Genomic DNA, 10898 nt, shown 5'->3' on the forward strand with positions numbered 1-10898 from the left:
TGTACAGCCACACAGCATAAACCACACACCATATATAAACATATTACCCTCAAAAGCATTCAGATGCCTGCCAGAAAAATTCTCAAGATTATTTTCTAGAAAGCAGTAAAGCATACTAACAACTAGTCCTGCACGCTGAGTTCACCTGTTAGACTTTGCTTATTATTAAAAATTCAACTTAAAATTCTCAACAAATCATTGATTTACTCAAACAAATCCCTCATCGGGAGCTCAAAGAACAGAAAGGGACTTATTTCCAGTGGGCTGACCTCAATTTACACTGTTAACAATAATAACACAGAACTCAATACTAAGCCATTTGAATGATGTGAAGTATAGAAAGTTTATGTTAAAACAGAAACTGAGGTTTAATAGAAATAAGATGAGATTTGGCTCAAAAAGCATTTATTTTAGATATATTTGGCACCACGTAGTGAACAAATCCCTCACAAATGTTTTTCTAAAATGTTATTTCTATTTTTATTTTATTTTAGCCACGACAATTAAATCTTCCAACATTTTAATGCTAGCTAAAGAGCGCCTAAGCTTACATAATTGCCTATTTTGTCCATCATGCATTCAAAGTTGATCAGAATCCCAGCTATAGCAGCCGGTTAGCTCCAGCAGACAGCAACTCTACCGCCACAGACCCGTCCTCTGGGGGCTCCCTGTCTGCGTCAGGAATGTCAATCACAGCAGAGAAACATGAAAACGGATGGACTGGTTCACTCTGACTCAGCGGACACATCCCTGAGGATCTTGTATGGGCAACCATCTCCCACCGTCTTCTCCCCTCCACCCCCCCACACACACACAAGAGCACGACCTCATACACCAAAAGATATGAAATGCACCCAGTAAGAGAAGAAAACAAACACATTTATACTTTATTTACCAGCAGTTGCCGTATGTCGGCCTATAGAAATTTTTGTCACCAATTCTTGCTCTGTTTTTAATGCTACGATTATTACGAAACTCTAAAGTTGTCAATCTCCAGTACTTTAAGCTGAAGCTCATCAAAAATGAATGAAACTCACACTTAGGAAAAGACCTGTCGCAATGAGCAGTAAATCAATTAATCGCATGATAAATTAAAATGAACTCAATCATTTCCATTTGTATGATTTACCGTTTTTCTCTTTTTCTACCAAAAACGGGATGACAAAGCCTTCATTCTGGTGCAGTGGTCTCAAATAGTCCTTTCTTTGAGGGACAGTTAGTTTACAGACTTCATGATTCATTTTATCTGTTGTTTCTGTTGTTTTGTTGATTTATTTTGGGTATTTCAAATGTCTTGCTGTTCCAGTGCTAAACGTTCAACAGAATTTAAAGTTCTATAGATCTTTGAGAATGGTATAATTACCATTATATTACTTGAAAATGGTCTCAAAGCAACAATATTATTTATTGCAATTTATCATCCAGCAGAATTTATCTTTACAGACCGACTTAGGAACACGATTATCACGTTTAATTCATAAATTTGTTATTTCAGGTATCTTATCAACTGAACGTGTTTAAAATAGTCAATTTTATCAGTGATGAATCAGGCACGGGCTAAGTATTGGTATCAAGGTATACTAAGATATTTAAAAGGTTAGAATTTCAAAACAGCTATGATTTATCTTTAAATATCTTACCTAAGGTTTACAGTACATATTTTAAGTGCATAGTTATCAGGAAAATATGCAATGCTTTAGGTTTATTATTGCAAATACACACCCAAAATAGTGCGTCTTTTAGCCAGACATATCAGTGCTAACGTTAGCTGGTAATGTCAAAAACTATAGGTGGGAGAAGCTCCTACTGCTCCCCTGTAACAAACCAGGGTGTTGCCACAAGCTTGCTGAGGAGGAGCGACTCCTCCAAACTCAATGACTCGTTGCAATCAGCTGGGCAGTCAGACATAGAAAACCTTTTACCAACTGGCATTACAAACTGAATTTGACTGCAGTGTATTACAACAAGGATTAAATTGGGATATATACAATTTCATTTGAATTTGTATATATTATTGGGTTGTTATGATCGATCTGATTATACATTTCTAGATATGAAAAGACAGTTTTATCTTATAACGTGTGATTCGGTGCTATAAATTAACACAAATGGTGAATTTGAGCTGGAAAACAACAAGATAAATAACACAAGTTCATTATTTTGTAACCTTTTCAGCTCAACTTCATGCCACTTAACTTCACGTAGGCAGTATTTGTGTCCCGTCTCTCGTTTGTCTCAGGGTGTGATCTGATTACAAGCGGGCAGCACTAAATACAGACATGAAAACGCTCGAGATGGATTTAGTACGCCTTGGAATCTAAACGCTGGATAATAAAATGAACAGTGGTTTACCAGAGGGCTTTTTTTTTTTGTTTTACTCATTGTAAGGAGTTTATTACAGTGACTGTGTTGTAAAATGCTGAGTGTCAAGCATTCTAACAATATGAAGTTTCACGTGGTTTACACATGATTTTAAAATCCCCAAAATTTTTAACACAAGTCAAATACAGAAGAAAGCTGAGCAAAGTCCTACAGAGCAGCCCCTCTTTCACCTTTTGCTGTGCACTGCCTGTCAGCTGGATAAAGCAAAGCCACAGAACTACGGCTGGAACATACAGGAAAGATGGAGTCGAACATTTAGAAATCTGACCGGTCACTAAAAACTCATGGCTGCATCTATGACTCACATTCATGAAATGCTGCTTTAAAAGTTGGCAAGCTACAAGAGGCGTGCATGTTCTGCAGCTGACTGCAGGCTCTGCCCAAGCAGACAGTCTCACTAATTAGCCAGCTTGTGTTACTTTATTAAAAAACGATATAATATTTCACATAATAAGCATGCGCACTTAAAATCTACCACCAAACTGAGGAGACTTTTAATTTATACATTTCTCACAGTGAAAATACATGCATATTAGTGATAACTATGGTAACTAGAATAAGGAATACAGTTTTAGCTGAACAATTCATCACAATATCAACGTGTACAATGTCGAATTGCAAAAGAATGCTTGGATACAATATTTTGAAGGTCCTGTGCATTGAATTTCTGCCTTCAGATAAGATATCTGGCCACTAAGATGAACTTTTACTTACCATGTAGCTACAACTAACATAGATCTAACAAGAGGAAGAATGAGGGAGGAATTGTGACAATGGAATTGATACAAACTCAGAGAAAATGTGGCTTGGTTGCAATTGTCTTCACAACCTTTAATAAAAGTATGATAATGTTGTGTATTTATAAATTGTATAGTCTTATTATTTTTGCAGCATCAGGAGCAATTGTTTTTCTGTTTTGACTGAAAGCAGCAAAATCATGTTACATTGTTTTTATTTGAAGTTTTTATGTAAGACCAACAAAAATTGGATATTTTTACTGCAGCTTGTCATCAGGGAGGATCTAAGTCAACCAAATGAAAGTAAGTCATGAAAATCTGATATCTGAGCTCATATTTGTAAGAAGTCTACACTTTATGTTACAGCTAAATCAATTACAGTGCCAACCAGCAGTGCTTTGAAACTCCGTAAGATATTATAGTTTTTTTTAATATGATTATTTTATAACAAGAACAATTTGTTAATTAAATCTGTCTGGGAAACACAAGTATGAGATCTGGCCATTGTTCAGCATCATTTTAACGCCAAGCTGTATTTTTATTTGTCCTGGGGGAATCCTTCATAATTACTCCAGTATAACAGCTAATGTGGACGAATTAAAATCGCTAATGAATTGTGAATGAACCTCTTAGTCAAAGACTCAGGTACATGGAGAACTCATATGTTCTCTTAATGGAAACACTTTAAAGTTTCAGAGACTACCACAGCAAAACAATAATAATGCAGCGGAGTGGAAATAAACATTTGAAGCAATAGACAACCAGTCGCGATGGGGTCTAATCTGCTGTGCGGCTCGGGAGGGAACCGACAACCCCCCGCCTACTGACTACACAAGCAAAAAAAGAGGAGCACTGACTCCCTGACACGGCCCTCCACGTCAGATGCAAGACAAACCCACCGAGTTTTAATTAGAAAACCCATGAAGCAAACAAATGCATGGAAACTTGAGAAGCCAATACACAGAGGCAAAAATAAATCTTTGCTGCTACACATCGATATCCATTTCCCAGAGTCCTTCACCCCGCTGTGGTTTTTTTGGTTAACACTCTTCTGGATTAGATAGTAGATAAATAAACAGTGAGCGTGGCATTCTAAGGGAGAGCATCTTGTCCACCAGCAACACGCCCCGATAAAACACACGGAGACCAAAGACTGTCCAAAACGCTGAGAATATTCACCTTCAAAACCCACTCCACAGCTCAAAGATCTCCTAATCAGAATGCAGGCACCTTCTTAGATAAATGTCAAAGAGATAATGACCAGCGTTAGGAAGAGCGCGTGTCTGGCTTGTTCCTGCTGCAGCAGAGCAGCCGTAAGCTGTAGGTTTATGGCACCAGTTGGACTTTGAAAGCAAGGTTTGTTTCCATGGCAGTTGTGGTGAACGCATTAAAATAGACAAGCATGCATTTTATTCTTGATTACTTAGCTTTTTTGATATTCATTAAAGAAAAAAAACACCCAACGAATCTCTTGACTGCCTTCATACTCAGCTGTTTGATACTTAAGCTTTTATTCCTCTACATGGTTGTGTCTCATCTTGTGCTTGCTGCATAGCAACGAAAGAAATGAGGATAACATTTACGCTTTGCCTCGAATGCACACATTCCTGAGAACATGAGGAAGACGTGCAAACAAAAAAACCTGCATGATAAAGTGGAAAACAAAAGAGAGGGGGGAAAAAAAATCCCGGAGTCAAGCTGGGTTACCTCAGAAGCCCCCCTGCCCTTTCAGCAGGGCCTCATATGGAGAACCAGGCCTCAGGTCCCCTGGGCACTGATGTCTGCTCTCCACTCGACTCCTCCCAGTCAGCCGCGGAGGCTGTCGCGCAGGAACCTGGCCCGCTCAGGACAACCTACAGCCACAAGTCATTCACACCTGGAACAGAAAGGAGAGAGCTTTGCTCATTGGGTGAAGCGCAAACAAGGAAACGGCAAGAAAAAGCACTCCGTCGCTCATGTTGACAAGACCAGCTAGTAGTAAACACATAACCAGAGCACAGCTGGGTTCTTTGGGGACTACAGTAACCCAGGCACTCATTTATACTTCACTTATCGACCAGTGTGTACATTAGAAATCGCAGGAACGCTGGTGTTACTCCAAGAGGAGAGAGAAACTGTGATTTCTAAGACATCAAAGAAAGCATTGTAAAGGAAAATACAGCACACAAGATCTCGTGATACTAAAACATCGCAACATTTTTTGTTCAGATGTATGGCGCTAGTCAGATGTGTGTAGCATGCCTTCGTCTGACGAAGCTGTGGCAGAAGATGCTCCAATTGCTCTTAAGTCATTTGCTTGGCAGTATTTTGAGTTTCCAGTTGGAACTATTAATGGGGACAAAGAGGCAGACAAGACACAATCAATATGTATGCACTGCAAGTTGTTCAGATGCTGAATGAGGCAGAAAGCATCGCTATAACAACCAATGGCTAGATGTCTCGCGGTATGTTGATCTAAATCACAATCATCACGCGTGCTACAGTTAGCAACTGGGAAATTGGAAATGTTATACTGCAGACCATGCACAGTTGAAGCACGGCCATAAGGTTTGAAGAGATAGAAAGTAAACCGGGGCGTGCTGTGGTGGCGTAGGGGATAGCGCGACCCATATTTGGAGGCCTTCAGTCCTCGATGCAGCGGCCGTGGGTTCGATTCCCGGACCCGGCTGACGTTTGCCGCATGTCTTTCCCCCTCTCCTTCCCCCTTTTCTGTCAGCCTACTTTCGAATAAGGGACACTAGAGCCCACAAAAGACCCCCTGGCGGGGAAAAAAAAAAAAAAAAGAAGTAAACTGAAATAGACAGGAATCAGTATCCGTTTGTGGCAAAAATCACTAAAAATACACATTTTTGCAGTACAAATTACATTTTTTTTAAGTTTTCTTGAAAGTAATATAAAGATCACATACTCCACAAATTAGCTGGCGACCAGGACTGGATGATTTTCAGCTCAATCGTTCATGACCAGTGACCTGCTGGACACCAGAACTGAATACGGAAAAACGCAGCTTCAATATTTGCAATACTGATATCACAAATCCTTGGATGCTTGGATGCAATATTTGGTAGTTTATAATATTTTCAGTGCTACAGATTGAAACTCTGCATGCTAATATGAATACCAGTTAGGCGGACTTTTACCATCTTGTATGTTCAGACATAGATTTTGGAGACAAAGAAGGTAAGGCTCAAGGAGAGTAGGGGAAGCATCATTATGATGGACTAACAGTAACTTGTACCTTAATCATAAAGTTTTTGACGAGTAAAGGTGTTAAAACATAGAGTTGGAGGAAAACGACATCATCTTCTTCAAAGGCATGTCCATTTCTTCAGGCTGCTACAAGAGACCGCTGGCTTTGGTAGGTGTTGGTCATTTAGCTCTGTCACCATTTTAGATAATTGTGGTTTTTGTCTTCTCTTACCCGAAAAAAAAATAGGTAAGGGAAGACAAAAACTGCAAAAGGAACCATCTGCCACAGGACATCACATCGGACCTTCCTTAGGGACGTTTTGTCATATTGGTGAGGGGGCGAATTAGCTCACAGCGAATTTCAGTAGATCTCGAGAAGACTCAATGGAGTACAGCGACATTGTTGTGTTATCCTCGTGAGCTTTCAGACGCAGTTACTGAAGATGCTCGATTTAGAAACGTTGGCAAGATAGTTTTAAATGTCAACTGGGAATGATTTTTGCTTTTGTTGTGAATTAGCAAAAGATGGTATTAAAGGGAAACTACTAGATGTCACATTGCCTCTGCTTCAGTATAAGCAGGCCAAAAGCTTCTAGTAACAAAAAACTGGAAATCAAACAAATCAACTTGTTCAAATGGAGATCAAAATCAAAATTAATGAAATGGCGCAAATGCAGTGTTTTCCAAAAAATATTACACAATCAAATTACATTATGTGAAATTTGAGCATTTTGTGACCTTATCACATAAAAAGACTTTTAAAAAAAACTGATCCAATGCAATCAGACAGCATCGTTGCCCGGCAATTGAAGAGATTGCTGGGCAGGTTCTGGGCAAACACAGAACCTGCTTCAAAACTGGCTTTGGACTAGACTCTGAATCCTTCACACTCTGGGTTCTGAATGAGAGCAACAGGTCAGCAAGTCAAAAGCCCACTCTCAGAAATGGTTTTATGTACAGATGCACCAACTACGGTAGGCTTTTTAGAGTTGACACCGATTTCCCGTTGTCTTTGAGATCTGTGGAGCCAATTCACATTTCAACCTTTTTTTCGTCCCATTAAAAAGTGAAAATATGATGCATTTAACTACATGTTCATCCCAACCAAACTTTTAATTGTTATTTATTCAGACAACAAAAATGCCTCAAAATACCTTCTGTGGTTGATGTGTTTACAGACCGGAAAAGCTAGAAATTGTTAGTTTTGATATAATTAATAAATAAGGGGTGAATGATGATTTTGCAATATTTGACTTGCCTATGACTGATCAGAACCCATCAGGGAAAGCTGGCTGATCAATTAGTGGAAGGTATGTTATCATTATGCTTCTGCTGCTTGATTGGTGGTTACACAAATGGCTCCACCATCCTCTCAAAAAGAGTTTTTTAATGTAATTTTTCTACTACAGGATTCCATTTTGAGGATTTCAGATGATAAAGTAAACACAACAGCAACAAAATAGCATTTGTTGCTTAATTTTCTAATGTAAATAAAACGTCTTTTTGTTTCAGACAAAAATATTCTCTGTTGCTGTTTTTTTAAGATGATGTGCTTTACAGTAACAAATGTTATAATTTGGTGGGAAAAAATGGACCTAAACACTCATCGAAGCTCATTGGTGAAGATTTTATGTCAATATCCAACAACATAAGTTGAAATTAAGTCATTTCTTGTGATTTAAATCATCGTTTAAGAAGTTTCAAAATAAATGGAGGGACATAAATGAACATAAATTGCCGTTTCAGATAAATTCAAAATTTCTGCTGTTTATATGGGTAGTGTTTTAAATAAATCAGAAAATCAAAAGCATCTGTCCAACATGAAACTCAATATTATTTAGCTAAAACAAAGTTAATCAAGGCATGTCCTAGCAGTTGATGTTTTACATTGGTGTATATTTAGATGTAAACGGTGGGTTGCGGGTTCGAACCCCCGTTCTGTGTGACTCAGCCATTGTGTCCTTGGGCAAGACATTTCACCCGCCTTGCCTGCTAGTGGTGATCAGAGTGGCGCTATGTGACTGGCTGCCCAAGAGCAGCTGTGGCTACAATGTAGCTCACGACCGTCAGTGTGTAAATGACTGAAAGTAATGTAACGTGCTTTGGAGTCCTCTGGACTTGAGACTAAGTAAGTGAACTGAAACCACTGGAGGATTTTGTAGGTTCTTCTCTCATTCATGGGTCACATAAACAATGTAATGACAGATCACATATTTTGTCACATTATAAAGGTAGCATTAGATAAATATGTGAACTGCAGATTTATTTGTCACCAATGTTTTTCTTAAATTCAAAAGGGAATGAAAATACTTGATGTTGGTCAGTGGGTTAAAAGTACTGAAAATAGTGGGAGAACTAAGCTTTATTTAACAAATGGGACACACAAAAAACTGTTTTACCTGCTCAATTGCATCTCAAGTTTCATGGTGCTACAGACAAATGTTCTCTGCTTTTCAATCCTGTTTGCAGAAAATTGTTTCAATATATAGATGAGGGAATCTAGACTTTCTAAACCCAGTTTGTGAACTTGTAGATTCTACCTGGGTTTGTAACATATGAAGACTTTCTTCATCATAATCAAGGACAATAAACGTGAATTTGGCTGCATTAAAGGACTATTAATTATCACTATCACTTAGACAAAATGTATCCTAAAAATAAAAAGGTAGAACATTAACAAAAGACTGCTGGGTGTTTTGTAGAAATATCTGAAATATTTTTTAAATTAGGCACTTTTTGTGGTATCAGGAAGTTTTTGTAAACGAAGGGACAGAAATCCCCCCCAAAATGTCTGTTTTTAAAGCACTTTTACCCCCGCTTAAGTGTATGGCCTGATGTGAAAGTTTTCCTTCTGCTCTTTCCGATAAAATTGATTGCTTTGACCTATAAATCTAGAAAAGATAGCTTGCATCAGTATTTTTTGATTTAACAGCAAATGATAACATCTGTTTCTAACTTCTATCTGTTTTTTTCTTATTTAGCTCAAGAAGGTGGGTAAGGTAAATGTTGGTTTATGCATTTATGGAACAGAAATAATGGGAGTTGCTAGTTTTGATAGATTTAATAAGTTGGGGTAAGGAGTGGGATCAGTAATTACCCTACAAATCTAAGAAAAATTGGTCTGATCGGTTCATAGTTTTATGAAGCTACTAAGTAAATCTCATCAAGCCATTTTGGGAGCAAATCAAGGAAAGCAAGTAAGTGAACCAACAAAGGACCTGTAGATTCTCTTCCCACTCATGGATCCAGTTAAATAAGACATTCTTTGTCAAAGCCAGCCAAGATAACTCAGGACAATGCCACAAGTTGCTCACAAACGGGTCTTACTCGAGGAAGTCCTTAAAAAATATGCATCTCCCAAACTCTGCAACTAAACCTCCTCCTCACGCAACAACTGCAGGGACTCAGGCTTCTTCCCCCCTCTCCTGAAATCTCAGCGCCTCACTGGACAACTCTTGGCGGACAAAGTAATTCCATGGCGCTTGAAACTCCAGGAACTTTTTTTTTTTTTCCTTTTTCCTAAAAGAAGTTGTTCCTGTTTCGCCAGAGAACTGGTGGAGGTGGTGGCGGTGGTGCGGGGGGGAAGGGAGGACTTCAGCGCTCACATTCATGGAGCCTCGGCCAGCGCAAACAAAGTCTTCCCCCGAAGAGGGAGGCAGTGGACGGCTGATGAGAACGAGAACAAACGACAACAAGCACACCAAAAAACACGTCCTAAATGAGACTCATCCTGGGGGGCTTTTTGTCGGATAATAAAAGGACAACTCAAAGCCCGCCTTGGGTAAACCTTCATTTTTTCCCCCAAGTTGTGTTCAGCTCCGCTAACAATGTAACAATTAAATCGCTCGGCAGATGATAGGGGCTGGCCGACACAATCACAAGCCGAGGCCTGTAATCTCGTTACGCGTTTATAAATCATATGAAACACATTTCAGACACATGATATACAATACCGACGGCGTGGAGCTCCTGAAGAATGCAGAACATGCATGCTGCATTGTGTTCCTTTTTCCATTTTCACGAAGCACGGGCGGTCCTCCGGTGTGATAATGGGGGTAAAAACCAATATTTCTCCGCGGGTTTCACACCACGCCGAAAACATCGTGAATAATCCGCTTCTGTTGCGCCGCAAAAACCGTCATTTGCGAGCCGAAAAAAAGAGAAAGAGTAAGGGAGGGGGGGTTAGCTCGCCGTGTGAGCGAGGCCAAGACGCGACGTGTGGGTTTAGCTAGCCAGCCAGTCAGCAGCCCCAGCCAGCCAGCCAGCCTTCGGGGACAGAGGCAGAGAAGAACGGATACCGGAGTGTGATGTCCCCGGGAGGAGGACCCGCGTGTGCCCGTTGCCAGGAGGCGAGCCGCGGCGGCGACACTCTCCAGCTGCACCGAGAACAAAACAAGGGAAGCACTCACCTGGGATGTTAGCTCAGGCTCCGGTTTCCTCCACTTTACATCGCAAACATTATCAAATCACAACATTATCACGGTAACATTATAAAATAGAAATATGTCTTCCCCCCTTTTTCGCTTTCCAGTGGTCCTTCTCCATTACATCCCAGTCAAGATTTCCTCTCGCCTCCCCCTCCGTTCCTGC

At 39.8% G+C, this 10898-nt stretch overlaps 1 protein-coding gene across 4 annotated transcripts in view; it reads right to left on the minus strand.

The window, feature by feature from the left end:
* Positions 1-10898, minus strand: part of bcl9 (BCL9 transcription coactivator) — a 36815-nt gene extending 25917 nt beyond the window's left edge. The window contains exons 1-3 of one of the 4 annotated variants that reach the window (XM_044131282.1): positions 10262-10600; positions 5361-5444; positions 4827-4995 (exon numbers count right to left, since the gene is read on the minus strand). The gene's annotated coding sequence lies outside the window, so the exon portion shown is untranslated. Of the gene's footprint in view, positions 1-4826; positions 4996-5360; positions 5445-10261; positions 10677-10717 lie in introns of those variants that run through there. The other 3 variants (XM_044131281.1, XM_044131283.1, XM_044131284.1) reach the window with 3 other exon arrangements.

Source organism: Gambusia affinis, linkage group LG11, assembly GCF_019740435.1.
Source record: "Gambusia affinis linkage group LG11, SWU_Gaff_1.0, whole genome shotgun sequence".
NCBI lineage: Eukaryota > Metazoa > Chordata > Actinopteri > Cyprinodontiformes > Poeciliidae > Gambusia > Gambusia affinis.